General features: G+C 34.7%; 1 long non-coding RNA gene across 1 annotated transcript in view; it reads left to right on the top strand.

Moving 5' to 3' along the window:
- The first annotated feature begins 7,650 nt into the window (after positions 1–7,650).
- The window catches only part of LOC136026762 (uncharacterized), a 50,725-nt gene continuing 38,785 nt past the window's right edge, over positions 7,651–19,590 (top strand). The window contains exons 1-2 of the long non-coding RNA XR_010617415.1: positions 7,651–7,883; positions 15,945–16,013. This is a non-coding gene — a long non-coding RNA (uncharacterized LOC136026762). The remainder of the gene's footprint in view (positions 7,884–15,944; positions 16,014–19,590) is intronic.

The following is a 19,590-nucleotide window of genomic DNA, read 5'->3' as shown; positions in this document are numbered from 1 at the left end:
AAGAAGAATTGAGAGAAAGAGTCAAACTTCAGCGTAAAGAGCGGGGCGTTGATGAGGAAGCAGCCTCTTTCATATACGAAGTAATTTCTGTACAATCCGATGAGCCCCCTTCGAAGTTTATACTATCATCCCTTCCATAAAAACCTTATATACCCTTGGGGCATAATTTAAAGTGCTTCTCCTGGGTTCTGGGGGGCTGTGCTATCCCTGGAGATTTTGTTATATCATTTTTGTCTATTTTGGAAAATGACTTTATAAAAATTATCGGGCACATTTGGGGACATGAGGCTGGTAGGGGGAAGGGTTAGTTGCCATCGGCTCACTTTTGACTTTTGAACAGGGAACTAGAAATTTGAATTTATAATTATTTGAGTCCCTTCCAAAGTTTATGCGACCATCTCTTTCATAAAACCTTATATGCCCCAAGGGCCAAAGTTAAAACCCTTATTTCTCCCAGAACCTGGAGCGCGGGGGGGGGGGCTTGACCCCAATTTTTTTATCTGATCGTTGGACTCTTTGAAACAAACTGGCAATCTCAAATTTTGGATCGGATACAATTGGGAAAAAGAGGATGTGTGTGTGTGTGTGTTTGGAGGAGGGGGCGTTGGCAGTGGTAAATACCATAAGAGTCTTTTCGACTCGTAAAAAGGTAGCTCGAAATTTCAAATTTTCAGTCAAATGAGCCACCTCTGAAGTTTATACGATCACCCCTTACATAAGAACTTTACCAATGAGGCTTACAACCCTTGTCCCCATGCTCTGGGGGTTTATATCAGCCCCGAAAGTCTTGTTGTAAAACACTAAATCACTTAATTAGCTTGCACCTGGGCTCTGGGAGTTCGTGTCAACCCCGAAATTTTGGTTATTTGATGTTTTCAACATTTTGACAAAATGGCTATTTCAAAATTTTTATCCAATGGGTTTGGGGAAAAAAGTTTGTGGAAGGGAGCGGGGTACTGGGTGCCCTCGGATCTGTTTCAGATCTATTAAAAAGTGAACTAGAACTTTAAATTTACAATCAATGAACCCTCTCTAAAGTTTATACGAGCATCTCTTCCATAAGCACCATATATGCCCTGAAGGCATAACTTGCAACGCCTACCCCTGTTTCTTGGGGGTTTGCTTTGACACCAGAGTTTTGTTCTCTGGTCTTTGAATTATTTTTAATAAAATGACTATCTCAAAATTTTATCGGATTTTATCGAAAGAAGCACATGAAGTGCTTCTTGGAAAAAATAATAATAATAAAACATTGGAGGTGTAATGCCTTTAAAATAGGCAACGCTAGTGTTACCTCTGATTAAATAGGAAAAAAAAGTTATTCAACTGAAAATTAAGGAATAGCATTAAAACTTAAAACGAACAGAAATTATAGATTTTTAGAAATTCAAAAAAAGCTTATAATTATTCTAATTAAATGAACATAGTGTTTTCGTTCTTACAGAATTGAGACAGAATTAAAACTTTAGCGTAAAGAGCTAGGTGTTGAGAAATAACAACTCCTTCATTTATGTATAAATTTCTGTTCGTTTTAATGTTGCTCCTTACTTTCAGTTGAAATAATTGTTGTTTTTTTTTAATTTAGTTCCTGATTGTTTTCTAAATAATGCCAGGAGATCTGGCTACACCTCCATGGAAAAATCCTTCTTCTTCACATATTTATTCTCTAGACAATTCAATCCTGGTGAAAATTTACCCCCTACAATTACCCTAAACATCTCCACTCGTAAAACTGAGTCTGCAAAGAGAAAGCAAGACATAAGACGGATTTCGTAAAGGAATTCTCGCAAATTCCCCCAGTGTAAAATTTCCCCTGTAAAACTCACTCCCTAAAAGTGTCCCTACCCATGAAATATTATCCCTGTGGGAAATCACAACAACAAAAAATTCACCCCTCCCCCTCCACCCAAAAAAGATATGCATACTTCCCAATAACAAATACTTTACGTAAACAATGAGCAAGTTTTGTAACTTAAAGATCTTTCACCAGGGCCTGGGGGGGGGTCATGATATTCCCAAAGGCATGGCTATTTGGCTTTTCAACTATGCTGAACATAATGGCTATCGCAGAATTTTTACTGGACGATTTTGAGAAAAGGGGGCCTGGGAAGGGTCTAGTTATCCTCAATTTTTGGTCACTTAAAAAGGGCGCTAGAACTTTTAGTTTCCATTCAAGGGAGCTTTCTCCCGTAATTCAACGACCACTGGGTTGATATGATCACCCTTGGGGAAAAAATAAATAAATACGCATCCATGATCTTTCTTCTGGCAAAAAATAAATTCCACATTTTTGCAGATACGAGCTTGAAACCTCTACAGTAGGGTTCTCTGATACGCTGAATCTGTTGGTGTAATTTTCATCAAGATGCAGTGAATTTTAGGGGGCGTTTTTTTCTTTTCCAAAAATAAGGCAAATTTCCTCAGGCTTTTAACCTTTGATGGGTATGACTAGACTTAAAGAAACTTCTATATTCGAAATCAGCATAAAAATTTGATTCTTTTGGTATACCGATTGGTACTAAAATTCTTACAGTTTGTTACCGCGAACTGTTTGATAAAATTCAAAATAAATAATAACATGTATAAAAGAATGAATTATGTAAATGGATCACACGAAATAAATTATATGAACAGGATAAAAAAATATAATAAAATAAAAATACACATTTAACTTAAATGCAACTTAATAAAACAAAACATTTAAAATTTAATAAGCAATCAAAATGGAACAAGATAAAATATGAAATAATTTATTTCATTTCGTTTAGTTTCATAATTATTTGTGATAATCAATATGAAGTAAAACTTAAATACAAGAAATAACGTGAAGATGAAAAGTTTGCTTCTTTATATTAGTAATTTAGGTTCCGGAAAGGGACAATTGGTAGTCTTTCTTATTCCCCGTACTCGTATCACCTTTTCATAGAAAGAATGGAAAGTCAAGGCAAATTGTCACTTTTACAACGGCAATCCATTCTCTGAGAAAGACTCCCAGGGGAACAAGTATTTTGACAAGCGGTCAGAGCAACTCTGACTTTTAGAACTTTCATCTCTATTCTTGAGGTAGGAGCTGTATAATGCATTAGAGGTAATTACTTGGCTAAAAAAAAAAAAAAAAAAAAAAAAAAAAAAAAAAAAAAAAAAAAAGAGAGAGAGAGAGAGAGAGAAGAGGCAAAGAACTGTATTTCTAATCTGGCAATGGAGATTAATGAACACTAGAATGATGTCTTAACCTTACTCATCGGTCCAATAAATGTCCACCAACCAAAATCCATGCAACATCGTCATTAATAAATGTAAGCCGTTGTAAATTTACAAGCAAAAGCACCTTAAATCTAACGAAACATTTCTAAGTAACTACTTTTCATTAGGGGTCATCAAAGGAATTCCACCTGCCTAAGGGTTTCAGCGCTTTACTTTCCTTGCCTGGCAAGAAGGAGGGTCTACCATAGTGCTCTTTTAAGGTACAGCTATGTTAGGTAAAACTTGTGAAACACATGCATACTATTAAAATTATTCGAAAAATACCTGCAAAATAAGATTAGTTCTATCCATATTGGAATCCCATAGGTTAGTGAAAATACAAATCCGGAACAATAACAGATCTATGGACCGGAGGTGAGTTAAATGAACATAGTGTTGTATTGGTTTCTGGAACCAATTAAAGATTTGAAGCCCATCAAGCTAGTCCGGAACCCTTGTATTAAAACAAAAATCCCAAACAAAAAATGAAAGAGAAATTAGATTAAAATATCCTTCAGTATTTCTTGATATTTTTTTGTATATATACCTAAAAGTTTGTTATACAGAAAACTGATTTTTAAAAATTGCTAACTAATTTTATTGGCGAAAAAAACCGCTTTGGATCAATTTTTGGCTAAGCGTTCGACTTCTATTTTTAAAATCTGTGTAATTACTGCTAATTCTTGCATAGGCTTTAAAATTAATGTTAAGAAGACTAAGTCACTAAGGCTAGGAATAAGTGACAATCAAAAGGTGACGCTGGGTAACGAAAAGATTGATCAGGTTGGCAGCTTCACTTACCTTGGTAGTTTCAAACAGTTCGTGGTAACGAACTGTAGTAAGGAGCGACCCGGCTCAATAGTAACCAAAACTCTAAAAAATGGAATTTTGATACTAATAGCTACATCAAAGGAATCGCATTTTAATGCAGATTTTAAATATATAAGTTTCATAAAGTTTAGTCTTACCCATCAAAAGTTACGAGCCTGAGAAAAATTGCCTTATTTTAGAAAATAGAGGAAGACACCCCCTAAAAGTCATAAAACCCTTACGAAAATCACACCTTCAGATTCAGCGTATCAGAGAACCCTGCTATAGAAGTTTCAAGCTCCTATCTTCAAAAATATGGAATTTTGTATTTTTTGCCAGAAGGCAGATCACGGATGCGTGTTTATTTGTTTGTTTTTTTTTTTTTTTTTTATTTATTGTTTTTTTTTCCCAGGAGTGATCATATCGAGCCAGTCGTCCTAGAATGTTGCGAGAGGGCTCATTCTAACGGAAATGAAAAGTTCTAGTGCCCTTTTTAAGTGACCAAAAAATTGGAGGGCAGCTAGGCCCCCTCCCACGCTTATTAGTTTCCCAAAGTCTCCGGATCAAAATTCTGAGATAGCCATTTTATTAAACGTAGTCGAAAAACCTTATAACTATGTCTTTGGGGACCACTTACTCCCCCACAGTCCCCGTGGGAGGGGCTACAAGTTACAAACTTTGACCAGTGCTTACATATAGTAATGGTTATTGGAAAGTGTACAGACGTTTTCGGGGGGATATTTTGATTGGGGGAGGAGTTGAGGAGAGGGGGATTTGTTGGGGAACTTTCCATTGAGGAATTTGTCATGGGGGAAGAAAATTTCCATGAAGGGAGCGCAGGAATTTCTAGCATTAAGTAAAAAAAAACGAAAAAGTAAATATGAAAAAGTTTTTTCAACTGGAAGTAAGAAGAAGCATCAAAACTTAAAACGAACAGAAATTATTACGCATATGAGGGGTTTACCTCCTCCTAATAATTCGCTCTTTACGCTAAAGTATTTTTAGTAATTTCAACTATTTATTCTACGGTTCTTGGGATTCAGGGGTCACTCTTAATAAATTGGGATCGAAATTTAAGCTTTAGTGTAAAGTGCGAGGTACTGACGAGGGGGTGAACCCCCTCATATATGTAATAAAAACATGAGAACACAAAAGTGCGCTACGTAAGCTAATTTATAAGCTACGTATATCTTTTACTAATAAAAACATTCGTAAAAAAGCTCTAGTTGCCTTTTTAAGTAACAAAAAAATCGGAGGGCAACTAGGCTTCCTCCCCCACTCCTTTTTGTCTCAAAATCATTTTATCAAAACTATGAGAAAGCCATTTAGCCCCCCCCCCCCCAAAAAAAAATGCAAATTTCGTTTTAATTATTCCTCTGCGGAGAGCCAAAATCAAAACATGCATTGATTCAAAAATGTTCAGAAATTAAATAAAAAAAAAGTTTTTTCAACTGAAAGTAAGGAACGACATTAAAACTTAAGACGAACAGAAATTACTTCGTATATGAAAGGGGCTGATTCCTCATCAACGTCCCGCTCTTTACGCTAAAGTTTTTCACTGTTTTAAAAAGTAGAGTTGAGAGAAAGAGTGAGACTTTAGCGTAAAAGAGCGGGAGGTTGATTAGGAATCAGCCCCTTTCATATACGAAGTAATTTCTGTTCGTTTTAAGTTTTAATGTCGCTCCTTACTTTCAGTTAAAAAAACTTGTTTTTTTATTTAATTATTAGTAAAGACGGTGGGAGCAGTGAAGATGTTAAAAGTAGAATAGCTAAGGCTCAGGGTGATTTTTTCACAGTTAAAAAAAGTTTGGAAGAATAGAAAGATAAGTCTGCAAACCAAGATTAGAATATTGGAAGATACAGTGATGACAGTGGTCAAATATGGCTCTGAAGTGTGGGCGCTCCGAAAAGCAGATGAAAATTTACTAGATGGTTTCCAGAGAAATTGACCACGGATTGTTCTGGGTACCCGGCTGACTGACCGTATTTCAAACAGTAGGTTGTACGAAAAATCCGGTTCAATCCCGCTTTCTAGGGCTATAATGAAAGAAAGGTTGAGATGGCTAGGCCAAGCTCTACGGATGAAGGATGACAGATTGCCAAATATTGTCCTATTTGGCCAACCGTCTTGGGCTACACGAAAAGCAGGTCGTCCTTGTCTGGGTTCGGAGGATGTCATAAATAAAGATTTGAAGAAAATGGGAACTTCCTGGGAGGGTGTAAAGAGGGAGGTCTTGAATAGATTAGGTAGGAGGAGGAGCGTGCGTAGTTGTGTTGGCCTCAGGCGGCTTGGTGCTGCATTGAGTTATTATTATTAGTAGTAGTAAATAGTTGGGAATACAAAGCTGAATAAGTGATATTCGAATGAATATTACTTTCAAGGAATGACAAATTAATTACTTAAAAATTAGGATCATCAGTTTTATTATTTATTTTAAAAACTAATTTATTATTATCTGAAATATTAATATTTAGATCTTAAAAATGGTCAGAATGTCCAGTCCCATAGCTAAGATTCAGAATTAACTTTAGTGGATGAATGTTTTTCGAAATCTCCATAAACTCCGCGCAATTCACCAAGAGATCATCCAGGTATCTTTTATTATTTGAAAGGTAATATTTTACATTACTTGGGCTATTTTATTTATCATATATTCATAATCTAGTTGACTTAATAACCAGCCCGCTATAAATGGACTAGCATTCCCACCAATAGGAATGCCAATAATTTGTTTATATAAATCAAATTACCATTAAACCTTATAAAAGTATTGAACAAAACAAAGTCCGGTAAATCATACATCATATCCAAGCGAAAACACCTTGAACTAATAGTACTTTTAAAGAAACTAGTCCATCGGACTTTTTTTTATTAGAAGTATCAATTTCCAAAAATTAGACAAAAGAAAAAAAAATTGACAAAAAAATTTGACGAAAAAAGATTTCTTAATGACCGTTTTCAATAACTGACCATTTTTTTTAACTGAAAGGAAGGAGTAACGTCAAAAAACGATCAGCAATTAAATAAAAACAAGTTTTTTTCAACTGAAAGTAAGAAGCAGCACAGAAACTTAAACGAACAGAAAATATTATGCATATTAGGGGACTTGTCTCTTTAATAGCTTGCTCTTACGCTAAAGTTTCTATTTTAACTTTTAAAAGAGGCTATTATTCTAAATAAAAAACCTTTGTGATTTACGATTCATTCTTAAACAACTGAAACAAAAATTAAATTTACGTTATTATAAGGTTAATATTAGTTAAAAAAAATTGCATTAATATTAAAATTTTTGTTTTAATTATTCATATACGATGATCCAAATATAAGACCTGCATTAATCCAAAAACGTTCAGAAATGAAATAAAACAAAAGTTGTTTTGACTGAAAGTAAGGAGCTACATTAAAACTTATAGAAATTATTCCGTATATGAAAGGGGCTGTCCCCTCCTCGTAGCTCCTCTCTTTACGCTAAAGTTTTTTATTGTATTAAAAAGTAGAGTTGTCCGAAATATTCAAACTTTGGCATAAAGGACGGGGCGTTGAGGAGGACAAACAAATACAAAGTAGAAACAATAGGTAAAATCTTTTCAAGACAGTGGAAATCAGTTCCGTGAATATTTCGGCCCTATGTCCAAGGGCCATCTTCAGCACAATACGAGAACAAGAGAGAAAATATGCATATTTTGTTATCTTTAGTTTGAATGAATTTATATTCTCACTTCATTCTTTTTGTCAGTCCTGGTTGAACTTCGTTGAAGTAAGGATGCTAAGGCTGTTTTTAAAAAAGTTTTTAGAAAACATTATTTAGTTTTAATTCTCACAATTTAAGGTAAGTTTATTTATATATACATATTTTCTCTCTTGTTCTCGTACTGTGCTGAAGACGGCCCTTGGACAGAGGGCCGAAATATTCACAGAACTGATTTCCACTGTCTTGAAAAGATTTTCCCTATTCTTTCTACTTTTTATTTGTTTGTTATGGAAAGGCAGTGTGGTCTTCGTCGCTATTTTCGCTGAGGAGGGGACAGTCCCTTTCATATACGGAATAATTTCTGTTCGTTTTAAGCATTAATGTCACTCTTTACTTGCAGTTAAAAAATCTTGTTTTTTTTAATCACATAAAAATCATTGTTATGAGGCTATTTAAAATAAAATTAAACGCTAAGATTAGCCAGAAAATAACCCAAAAAAATCATTGCTTATATCATCCATTATTTAACAAAATCCAAACGTTAGTGTAAAGAGCGAGGTATTGACGAGGGGACCAACTTCTCATATACGAAGCATCCCCTGATTTTTTATCAGGTCTAGAAAGAATTTTTTTGCTCTTTACACTAAAGCTTAAATTTTGTCCCAATTCCTTAAAAATGACCCCTGAATCACAAAGGCCGTAGAATAAATAGTTAAATTACTAAAAATACTTCAGCGTAAAGAGCAAGGTATTACGAGGAGGTGAACCCCTCATATGCGTAATAATTTCTGTTCATTTTATGTTTTAATGCTACTCCTTACTTTCAGTTGAAAAAACTTTTCATATTCATTTTTTCATTGTTTTTTTTCAAATAATGCTAGAAAATCCTTCGCCCCCTTCATTGAAATTCTCATCCCCCATGACAAATTCCTCAATGGAAAGATCCTCCCACTTAATCCCCCTTCAAATTCTCCCCCTCCCCGCAAACCAAAAAAAATCCCCCTGAAAACTTGATTTTCAAAAAAACTTGAAAAATCCCCTTGAAAAAAATCTCCCTGAAAAAAAACTCCCCAATAACCATTATTATATGTAAACACTGGTCAATGTTTGTAACCTGCAGCCCCTCCCAAATTAAGTGTGGTGCAGTAAGTCGTCCCCAAAGACATAATTATTAAGGGTTTTCGACTATGGTGAATAAAAGGGCTATCTCAGAATTTTGATCCGGTGACTTTGGGGAAAAATGAGCGTTGGAGGGGCTCTAGGTGCCCTCCAATTTGTTTAGTTACTGAAAAGGGCACTAGAACTTTTAGAGTGAATGAGCTCTCTTGCAACATTCTAGGACCACTAGGTCGATACGATCACCTCTGAGGGGAAAAAAACACGCACCCGTGATCGGTCTTCTGGCAAACAATTCGAAAATCCACATTTTTGTTGATTGGAGCTTGAAACTCCTACAGTGGGGTTTTCTGATACGCTGAATTTGATGATGTGACTATAGTTAAGCTTCTATGACTTTTAGGGGATGTTTCTCCCTATTTTCTAAAATAGGGCAAATTATCTCAGGGTCGTAACTTTTGATGGGTAGGACTAAACTTAATGAAACTTATATATTTAAAATCAGAATTAAAATGCGATTCTTTTGATATAACTATTGATATTAAAATTCTATTTTTTAGAGTTTCGGTAACTATTGAGCCGTGTCGCTCCCTACTACAGTTCTTTACCACGAACTGTTTGATATTCAGTTTTGTTGGGACTTAGATTCCAAGGAGGTATAAATTTCATTTTTTTATTAATCGGAGCAGAATTTTCTAATTTAAGTTCAGGAAAGGTCAGTCCCCAAATATGTTTTAGACTACATTCTCAAAAAAAAATGCTAAGAAAAATTTTAGCACGTTAACCACCGCTTATACGCAACTAGACTATGCTGAGGGAAAAAAACTTTAGGAGAATAAAATAGGATGGTTATTTCAATAAAACTTGAAGACAGATTAAAACGTTCGTACTGGACGCGTGTGTTATCACCGGTTAACAAATATGGGAACACTGCCGTTATAGCTTAGAAGGCATGGGTTATACCAACTAAATTTTAAAGGAGAATGGAAAAAATCAAGAACTTTTTTTACGGTTATCAATTATGACAAACGATTGTTACGAAAAGATAGTTTCCCAACTCATCTAGAATACGGCAAAAGTTCCATTTAAATTGTGACAAAAGTCAAACTTTAGCGTAAAGATCAAGGGTTGAGGCAAGGACAGCCCCCTTTAGCCTATAGGGAATAGTTTCGGTTTATTTTAAGTTTTATTGTTGCTTCTTACTTTCAGCTGAAAAAAAACTAGTATTCTAACTAATTTCTGATCCTTTTTCAAGTCATGCAGGGAAATTCTCTTTCACCCCCTCCCAGCGTAAAATTCTGCTGTAAACTTTCCTTCGCCAAGAAATTACTCCTCATGAAAATCTCTCTTTGGAAAGTCCCCCCCCCACAAAAAAATCCGTACATTTCTCACTAACAAATACTACATGTGAACAATTGGTAAGTAGCGCAACTTATAGCCCGTCGTCCCTAGGGAAATTTTGGTAATTTTTGTCCGGAGCGAAGTTATCCTGTTAAAATTGTACCCCTGTGTAAAAAAGACAAATAACTGCTAAATCAACACCTAAAAGTTGTATCTAACGTTTTCGCACTTCTCAGGTAATTGCAAAAAATCACACCAATTAAGCCAAATTCAAAGGGAGTATTAGCGGGGTAGAGCAGATTACGGGTATCAAAACGCCACTGTACATACAATACCTTGCTGCCGCATGTTTTGAGAAAAATGTAGCGAACTGTTTTTGGCAAATAAGTGTAATAATTAGTATGAAATAAATTTAATATAATAATAAGTGTGATAATAATTAGCATAAGCAAATTGATGGATAATTGTAGGTCTTCACTTTATATCGGTAGTTATGCCTTTAGGGGAACTGAAACATTACATGGTTTATTTATTATTATTTTGCCTATTATTTTCAAATTGAGGAAGTAAAGTACAAAGAGGAAACAGTACAGGCCTTCACTTTTAATTAATAGGTGTTTCTTTACCGGGACTCAATCATTGCAAAATTCATATTTGTGAGAATAATAAGCAATAATAATAATACTACTACTACTATTAATAACTCACTGCAGCACCAAGCCGCCCGGGGCCAACTCAGCTACGCACACTCCTCCTCCAACCTAATCTACTCAAGGTCTTTTATCATAGGCTTTTTAGGGCTTTTATATGCTGCCTAGAATAGGCTTTATTAATGCCAGATGAAAATAGTAGATTAATTATTTTAATTCCAGTCCTTTCCCAACTTTCTGAAAGTTAAAACATGCAATAGACAACACATATATACACAAAGAATTCAATATATTAGGGGTACATAATGGCAAATTAAGGAAGCTAAAAAACACCCTAAACATTATTTTTCCATCCGAAATGATCCATTGAAAAAATTTATAGTAAAACTCTTACCCAATACGAGAATATTTTGGGAAACCTCCAGCTTTTACGATAAAACTACTTTTTCGTCAGATATTTTTCAAAGGGAATTTACTACCAAATAAGTACTCTCTTGGCTAAATAGGCGATAAAAACTACAATAAATCATTGAAAAGGGGGCTCTTTGCCACTTTGCGATCTATTGATCCCATGAGGCTTATTCCTGCTTTCCGGATTAGCTGTGATTTCCCAAACAACAGGGCAGCGAATATCTTTTTTGTTATTCAGTTGGAAATTATGGTCTAGCTTCTGGTAAAGTCAAATCAAGGGGGAAGTTTGTAATCTTTATTCCTTTTATGCCGCCATTTTCTTTATTTATATATTAGTATTCAATAGAAAAATACACACACCTAGCGAGCATTCTGCAAAAAAAGAAAAGAAACCACGACCAGCCACCATTGTTGAAGAACGTTATAATAATTAACCAAATAAATCAAAAAAGGAAAACTCATTTATTTGTATTTAATTAACTATATAATTGTACCATTAAATTTATATTTGAATTTTTTGGCATAAATAATGTATATCTCGATTATATATACTGCATTGATTTGTCGTCATTAAGATGAATGAACTCTCTCTCTTTATTAACTACTAAATTACAAAAACTATAAATAAACACAACCGCTCGGAGGAAGTCTCAAACAGCCTGATGTTGGACGGCTGCAATTCTCTGATTCTCAACCTAATTTAATAATAAAAAAGAAATTTAAGAAGGGCAAAAACACTCTCAATCAAATAACCCCTTAACACCAAAATATACATAAATAAAGGCTAACAATAATTAAAAAAAAATTATCTCCCCACCCCAGATAAATGTTTTTTTTTAACTTTACTTTAAACTACCCAATATGTTCCGCCTCCCTAATGCCAGCTGAGATATCATTCCAAATAGACGGGGCTAAATACCTAATTCCGAAAGCTGCACGTGTGGTGTCTCGGTACTCAACAATAAAATTATCTGCCTCTCTAGTCTCATACCCATGGAGTGAACGATTTACTCGAAAGAAACTGGTAAAAACTGGAGGACATACATCATTGCAACATCGATACGCAAAAACAGCAGCTTGATAATCTCGAATCTGACCAATGTTAAGCACTCGTAATTTCTTAAAAAATGACACGGTATCATTCACATTTTCTAAATAATCAAACAGTTCGTGGTAACGAACTGTAGTAAGGAGCGACCCGGCTCAATAGTAACAAAAACTCTAAAAAATGGAATTTTGATACCAATAGCTATATCAAAAGAATCGCATGTTAATGCTGGTTTTAAATATATAAGTTTCATCGAGTTTAGTCTTGATGAAACTTTAGTCTACCCATCAAAAGTTACGAGCCTGAGAAAATTTGCGTTATTTTAGAAAATAGGGGGAAACACCCCGTAAAAGTCATAGAATCTTAACGAAAATCACACCATCAGATTCAGCGTATCAGAGAACCCTATTGTAGAAGTTTCGAGCTCCTATCTACAAAAATGTGGAATTTTGCATTTTTTGCCAGAAGGCAGATCACGGATGCGTGTTTATTTGTTTTTTTGTTTTTTTGTTTTTTTTGTTTTTTTTCCCCAGGGGTGATCGTATCGACCCAGTTGTCCTAGAATGTTGCAAGAGGGCTCATTCTAACGGAAATGAAAAGTTCTAGTGCCCTTTTTAAGTGACCAAAAAAATTGGAGGGCACCTAGGCCCCCTCCCACGCTAATTATTTTCCCAAAGTCAACGGATCAAAATTCTGAGATAGCCATTTTATTCAGCGTAGTCGAAAAACCTTATAACTATGTCTTTGGGGACGATTTACTCCCCCACAGTCCCCGTGGGAGGGGCAACAAGTTACAAACTTTGACCTGTGCTTACATATAGTAATGGTTATTGGGAAGTATACAGGCGTTTTCAGGAGGATTTTTTTGGTTGGGGGGAGGGGTTGAGAAGAGGGGGATATGCTGGGGGAACTTTCCATCGAGAATTTGTCATGGGAAAAGAAAACTTCCATGAAGGGAGAGCAGGATTTACTAGCATTATTTAAAAAAAAAATAAAAAATAAATGTGAAAAAGCTTTTTCAGCTGGAAGTAAGGAACAGCAATAAAACTTAAAACAAACAGAAATTATTACCCATATAAGGGGCTCACCTCCTTATGATACCTAGCTCTTTACGCTAAAGTATTTTTAGTAATTTCAACTATTTATTCTACGGCTTTTGTGATTCAGGGGTCATTCTTAATGAATTGGGATAAAATTTAAGCTTTAGTGTAAAGAGCGAGGTACTGACGATGGGGCGAATCCCCTCATATATGTAATAAAAAGATGAGAATACAAAAGTTCTTTACGTAAGCTAATTTATAAGTTACGTAAATCTTTTACCAATAAAAAGATTCGTAAAAAATTAAAAGTTCTAGTTGCCTTTTTAATTAATCAAAAAATCGGAGGGCAACTAGGCTTCGCCCCCGCTCTTTTTTTCTCAAAATCATTCGATCAAAATTATGAGAAAGCCATTTAGCCCCCCCCCCCAAAAAAAAAAAAAATATGCAAATTTCGTTTTGATTATTCCTCTGCGGAGAGCCAAAATCAAAACATGCATTGATTCAAAAACGTTCAGAAATTAAATAAAAAAAACGAGTTTTTTTAACTGAAAGTAAGGAGCGTCATTAAAACTTAAAACGCACAGAAATTACTTCGTATATGAAAGAGGCTGCTTCCTCATCAACGCCCCGCTCTTTACGCTAAAGTTTTTTACTGTTTTAAAAAGAAGAATTGAGAGAAAGAGTCAAACTTTAGCGTAAAGAGCGGGGCGTTGATGAGGAAGCAGCCTCTTTCATATACGAAGTAATTTCTGTGCGTTTTAAGTTTTAATGACGCTCCTTACTTTGAGTTAAAAAAACTCGTTTTTTTTATTTAATTACCAAGAAGACGTACTGTTTTATTTTGTAGGATCTGCACTCTTTTAAAATTTGCATAGAAATTACTAGACCAAAGGACACAACCATAAGAAACATGAGGCGCAACAATGGTGTGACAGATGACTAATAAAGAACATACAAAACTAAATGAAACAATGGAAAAGAATAAGTTTACTTTTAAGAAGATATTGAAGAGTACTTCAATGTGTTTAACATGGGTAGTGGGGCTAATTTTGGTGAGCCAGTTATTTTCAAAATTAATTTTCACTAGACGTTATGCTGCCAAAATAGCCCTTGAGGGTTTACTGTTCATCAAGTGCCAGAAAGTTGGCCAAATTAGGGATTATTCTCCGAGATTTCCCATAATCATGTAGCCTGCAAATTAATAATTGTTGGAATTTCTGCAAGCAAAAAAGACTTCAAGATAAAGTGAAAGTGCTGTCAAAGCCGTCATTTTATAAGATGACATATTTCAGAAGATGAGAAAAGATATTTACTGCCAATAAGAAAAACTTGAAGAAATTTCGGTACTAAATGAGGGAGCGGAAAATTAGATAAGCCGAGAGTCATGTATTTTTTGTTCAGGAAGATATGTTAGCAGAAATTCGCTCTCTCCCAATGAAATTTTCTTTTCTCTCTAAGACAGGTGAAATAAAAATGAAAAAAGGCTATCTAAAATTACCAACAACAAAAATTATTTGTTAAAATATCTTGGAACAAAAATTTGAGAATAATACAAAAAATACGATATAGTCGCTATTTCATCTTAATTGATAAGACTAAAGTTCAAATTAAACTATCAATTTTTTAATCTCTATTATTCCTTTTTGCTTTGAATCAGGGTTTAAATGTCATTTTTTCTTCTTCACATGTTGGGGACCCTTTATGGGGATTATTGTTGTATATTCAATTATCATGGATAAATCTTATCTTAAAAAACTGATCAGTGTAATTGATGATTTTTTTTGCCAAATTTACAGTCTGTGGTTATTTTATTGTGGGGTTTATTTTATGAAGTCAAGATAATAAATTTTTTTAAATCAAGTAGACTAGAACTGTCAAAAATGTACGTCTTTTGACAAAACCTTCGAGTTTGAAACTGTATTATTACACGAAGATGTTGGGTACCTTCGACAATTACACGAAATACTGCTGACTTTGCTGGTACGTCATTACCGGCTACAGTATAGTAGTATATAGTATAGTATGGTTGACACAAAAACGCCATTAGCAGCATACAAATACAAGTAAAGGATTCAATTTACACTTTTGATCAAAATTATTAAAGCAAGGAAACCATTCAAAAACACTAATATTAGCAAATCCTGAGATAATACCCTCACAATGGCTTATACCCATATGAATAAACTACGCCTAACACCAATTTCCCAGCAATTTTTCCACTCAAGAGTCATGCCCCTCATCCACGCCAAATATTTCCTCTCTCAAGACACTTAACCCTTCATAATTCCCCTAAAATCCAATAAATTCTCCTCCCACCATCAACACATCGGGTAACTGTAAGGATCATTCTTCATCCTAACCCTTCTCAAATATATTCTTCTATGTGAGTAATAGGCCTAAAGAACAAATTACTTTTTCCAGAAAACATTTTTTTCAGATTAAAATATGGTTGGCTTGGTAGCTTACTTTAAATATACTCGTGGTAAGGGCTGCATAAGTTGTTAAGGGTTAATAGTATACGCTTTTTTTAACTTCTTGTTTGTTTTTTTACTCGTTTAAAGTGAACTCAATTGTCAGTTGTTTTTTTTTCTAGTGCGTGCGTAGGCATATGAAGTACCAAGGACAAAGGACAGTGATCGAAAAAATATGATCGTTGGAATTGGTGAGTGGTAACTAGCCCAACCATATATATCTTAAATAATTGGAAAAAAATCTGAAATTAAATTTTTGTAGAAACCTGATCTTTATATGTAATTATTCAGTTAGCAGTAGTAGAGGGTGCGAAATAAAAAAAGTAAAGAATCATGAGAGAAAATAAGCAAAAATAAGTTTTCAAAAATATGGCACTTAAAAATAAAAAACTTGTAACTTTGCTTTGAATTTCTAGTTGACTTTGGAAATCAGTTGACTATTAATGTTTGAGTTCTCACGGGCAAAAAGCGTTACCAAATTAAAAAAATTAGTCTTGTTTATTAATTTTCACGGTTCAACGTGGTAACACCAATAAAAATATAATACCACCCTAAAAACTTCTCATAAAAAAAAGACAAATATAAAAAAATCGCAGCTTTCAGGTATAAAAAGTCCTAATAATGATCTAGGGTGCAAAAATGGTTGTTTTATGCCTTTGATACTTTAAAAAGTCTTACTTTTGGAGGTTGTTGCATTTTCTTTTTTATGATTTAAGTGAAAAATTTAGCGAAAGAATCATCGGAGAAAATATGCAAAAATAAGTTTTAGAAAATATTGCACCAAACAGTTTAAAAAAATTTGGCTTTTTTCGAAAGTCTAGTTGACTTTGAAAATAACCAGACTGCTAATGTTTGATTTTTTACCGGCTAAAAGTGTCACCAAATTTAATAAATTAGTTTTGCTTGTTTATTTCTCCTGTTCACCGTGGTAGTAGGGACAAAAATGTAATATTCTAAAAATTTCTCATTTTTATTAAAAACCAAAAGAAAAATCATAGAAAATCATAGTTTTTAGGCATGAATTATCCTAATATTGATATAGGGGGCAAAAATGGCTTTTTTGTGTCCTTGATACTTTAAAAAGTTTTACTTCCGGTGGTTCAATTTTATTTAAGTTGTTGAATTTGCTGCTGCAGTTAATCTGTAGCGTAATTTGCAGAAGATTAAAACTGGTAAATGTAATGGCTCTGACCTCTTGTGCACAATCCAAGTGATTTCAAAAGTGTAAAATCTTCAAATGTAAATATAAATAAAAATTAAAATATATCTAAGAGTGTAAATATCCAAGTTCTATCATTCGGTTTCACACACGAAGTGTTTTTGCAAAATCTTCAATTTTTATAAAACACTTTGATTGTACACAAGGAAAAGGAAGAGATTCTTTACAGATAAAATCGGATGAAAACGTTTGGCTGCATAACAAATGAAATGAATTTAGTTTATTCTCTGGAAAATCAGATGTCTTAACAAATTGATATCTTCCCTTGAGAAATCCAAGAAGTATATTTTCATGAAACATAAAAACTGTTAGAGATAATGGGGATAGAAAGACAGAAGAATTAAAATCTACAATCTATAAGAATGTAAAGAAAATTTTTGTTAAATAACACATATTTTTATTATCATCCAGCTGCGACCAATGTGATGGAAAAAATTAAAGGATTGTAGAACTCTAGGCAAGCTACTTTTTGCTACCTTGGAAAGGGGTTAGGTTAGGAAAATGAAACTTTCAGTAATGAATCAAGGACCAAAAACATGCCCTGGGAAGATATTGCTAAGCTACCGTGTTAACCCTCTTCTGATTTCTACGTCTTAGAAATTTTCCTATTTGACAGGTCTATGCCAACTAGAATTTTGAAAAAGCAACATTATAGCTTAATTTTCAGTTTTTAGTTTCTTGTTCTCTGGTCTTAGTTTTGAAAAATGCAGCTCCTGTCATTTGAGTACACTTTCAAGCCATATCAATGGTTTTATTTTTCTAAAATTAGGAAATGTATTTGCAGATCTTCTGGACCTCATAAATTGGGATCAAAGAAAGTTGTGAAGTGTGTTTTATTCCAAAGAAGCTCTATTTTGCAAGGTTTTATTTTTATGAGTGAAACACTGGCTATAAGTGTGATGGGCACCTGAGGCCAACACAGCTACGCACGCTCCTCTTCAATCCCAACCTATTCAAAGCATCCATCTTTACACCCTCCCAAGAAGCTCCTATTTCCTTCAAATCTTTTTTATGACATCCTCCCATTCCGGACGAGGATGACCTGATTTTCGTTTAGCCCTAGATGGTTTACCGACAAAAAAATCTTCCGCAATCTGTCATCCTTCATCCGCAAAACGTGCCCTAGCCATCTCAACCTTTCTTTCAATGTAGCCCTAGAAAGCAGGATTGAACCACGTTTTTCGTGCAGCCTACTGTTTGAAATACAGTCAATCAGCTGGGTGCTCAGAACAATCCGTAGACAATTTCTCTGGAAAACATCTGGTAAACCTTCATCCACTTTTCGAAGCGCCCATGCTTCAGAACCATATTTGACCACTGTCATCACTGCACCTTCCAATATTCTAATCTTGGTTTGAAGACTTATCTTCCTATTCTTCCAAACTTTTTATTACTGCGAAAAAACACCCTGAGCCTTGGATTTTCTAATTTTAACATCTGCACTGCTCCCACCGTCTTTACAAATAATACTATCAAGTGTATTATCTGAGGCCAACCTGACTCTTATACATAATAATGATAAATGGTAATAAGCTCACCTAAGCTATGGATGTCTGGTGAATAATTTTCAAACGATAATTTCCACAGGACCTGTGCTGTCATCATCAGTTTCAAATTCAAATATCTTGCCTGAAAGTAAAATCCTTACTTTAGACCTTAGATCCTCCAGAGCCAGGGTGGCACATAGGGCATCTACGAAACCTCACCAGACATTATGGAGCTGAGCTGCAGCCGTGACGTCCTCCCACTGTGGTTGAAGAGACGTTTCCGCATAACTCAGGTCTCGGCCATACTGTCGTCGCAAGGTGTGTCTCGGTCAACCTCTTTTTCACCTCCCTTCTGGGCGCCACTCATATACTGTATTCGGGAGTCAATCCTCTGGCATATGGAGAGCGGCCAAGGTATGTAAACCTCCTACGTTTCAGAAGGTCAATAATTAGGTCCCACCTGTGAATATAGATAGATTTATACTTGTGTTTCAAACTACGTAAAACTTGCGAATATACCACGTAAAACCCTGTGTGTATATACCCACCTGTCTACACCTACGTCCCACCTGTGAATATAGATAGATTTATACTTGTGTTTCAAACTACGTAAAACTTGCGAATATACAACATTCTTGGCTTTCCCATTGTCTGTGCATATACAAAGCCTTATGTACTAATAATGACGTCATATGCAACCGCTCTTTTTACAAACAATCAAACATGCATACACACAACTCGTTTTTATATAGATAGATAGATAGATAGATACAATACAAATTAATTGCGTAAAACTTGCGAATATACAACATTCTTCGCTGTCCACTTGTTGCTGCATAAAAATAGATTGTTAGGTTTACCGACCCTCGAACATGCAACGTACAATTGTCCATGGGAAAAACAATCAGTATTAAGATCTATACCACATTTTTCAAATGATTGACCTTGAGCTTTGTTAATGTTGATTGCAAATGCTAATCGAATTGGGAATTGCAATCTTTTAAATTGAAAAGCAGATCCGTTGGAATCATGGGAATGCGAGGAATAAGAACAGCCTCACCC

Source organism: Artemia franciscana, chromosome 5 (genome assembly GCF_032884065.1).
Source record: "Artemia franciscana chromosome 5, ASM3288406v1, whole genome shotgun sequence".
Taxonomy (NCBI): domain Eukaryota; kingdom Metazoa; phylum Arthropoda; class Branchiopoda; order Anostraca; family Artemiidae; genus Artemia; species Artemia franciscana.
The sequence above is the reverse complement of the archived record's forward strand: the minus strand, read 5'-3'. Positions and strand labels throughout refer to the sequence as shown.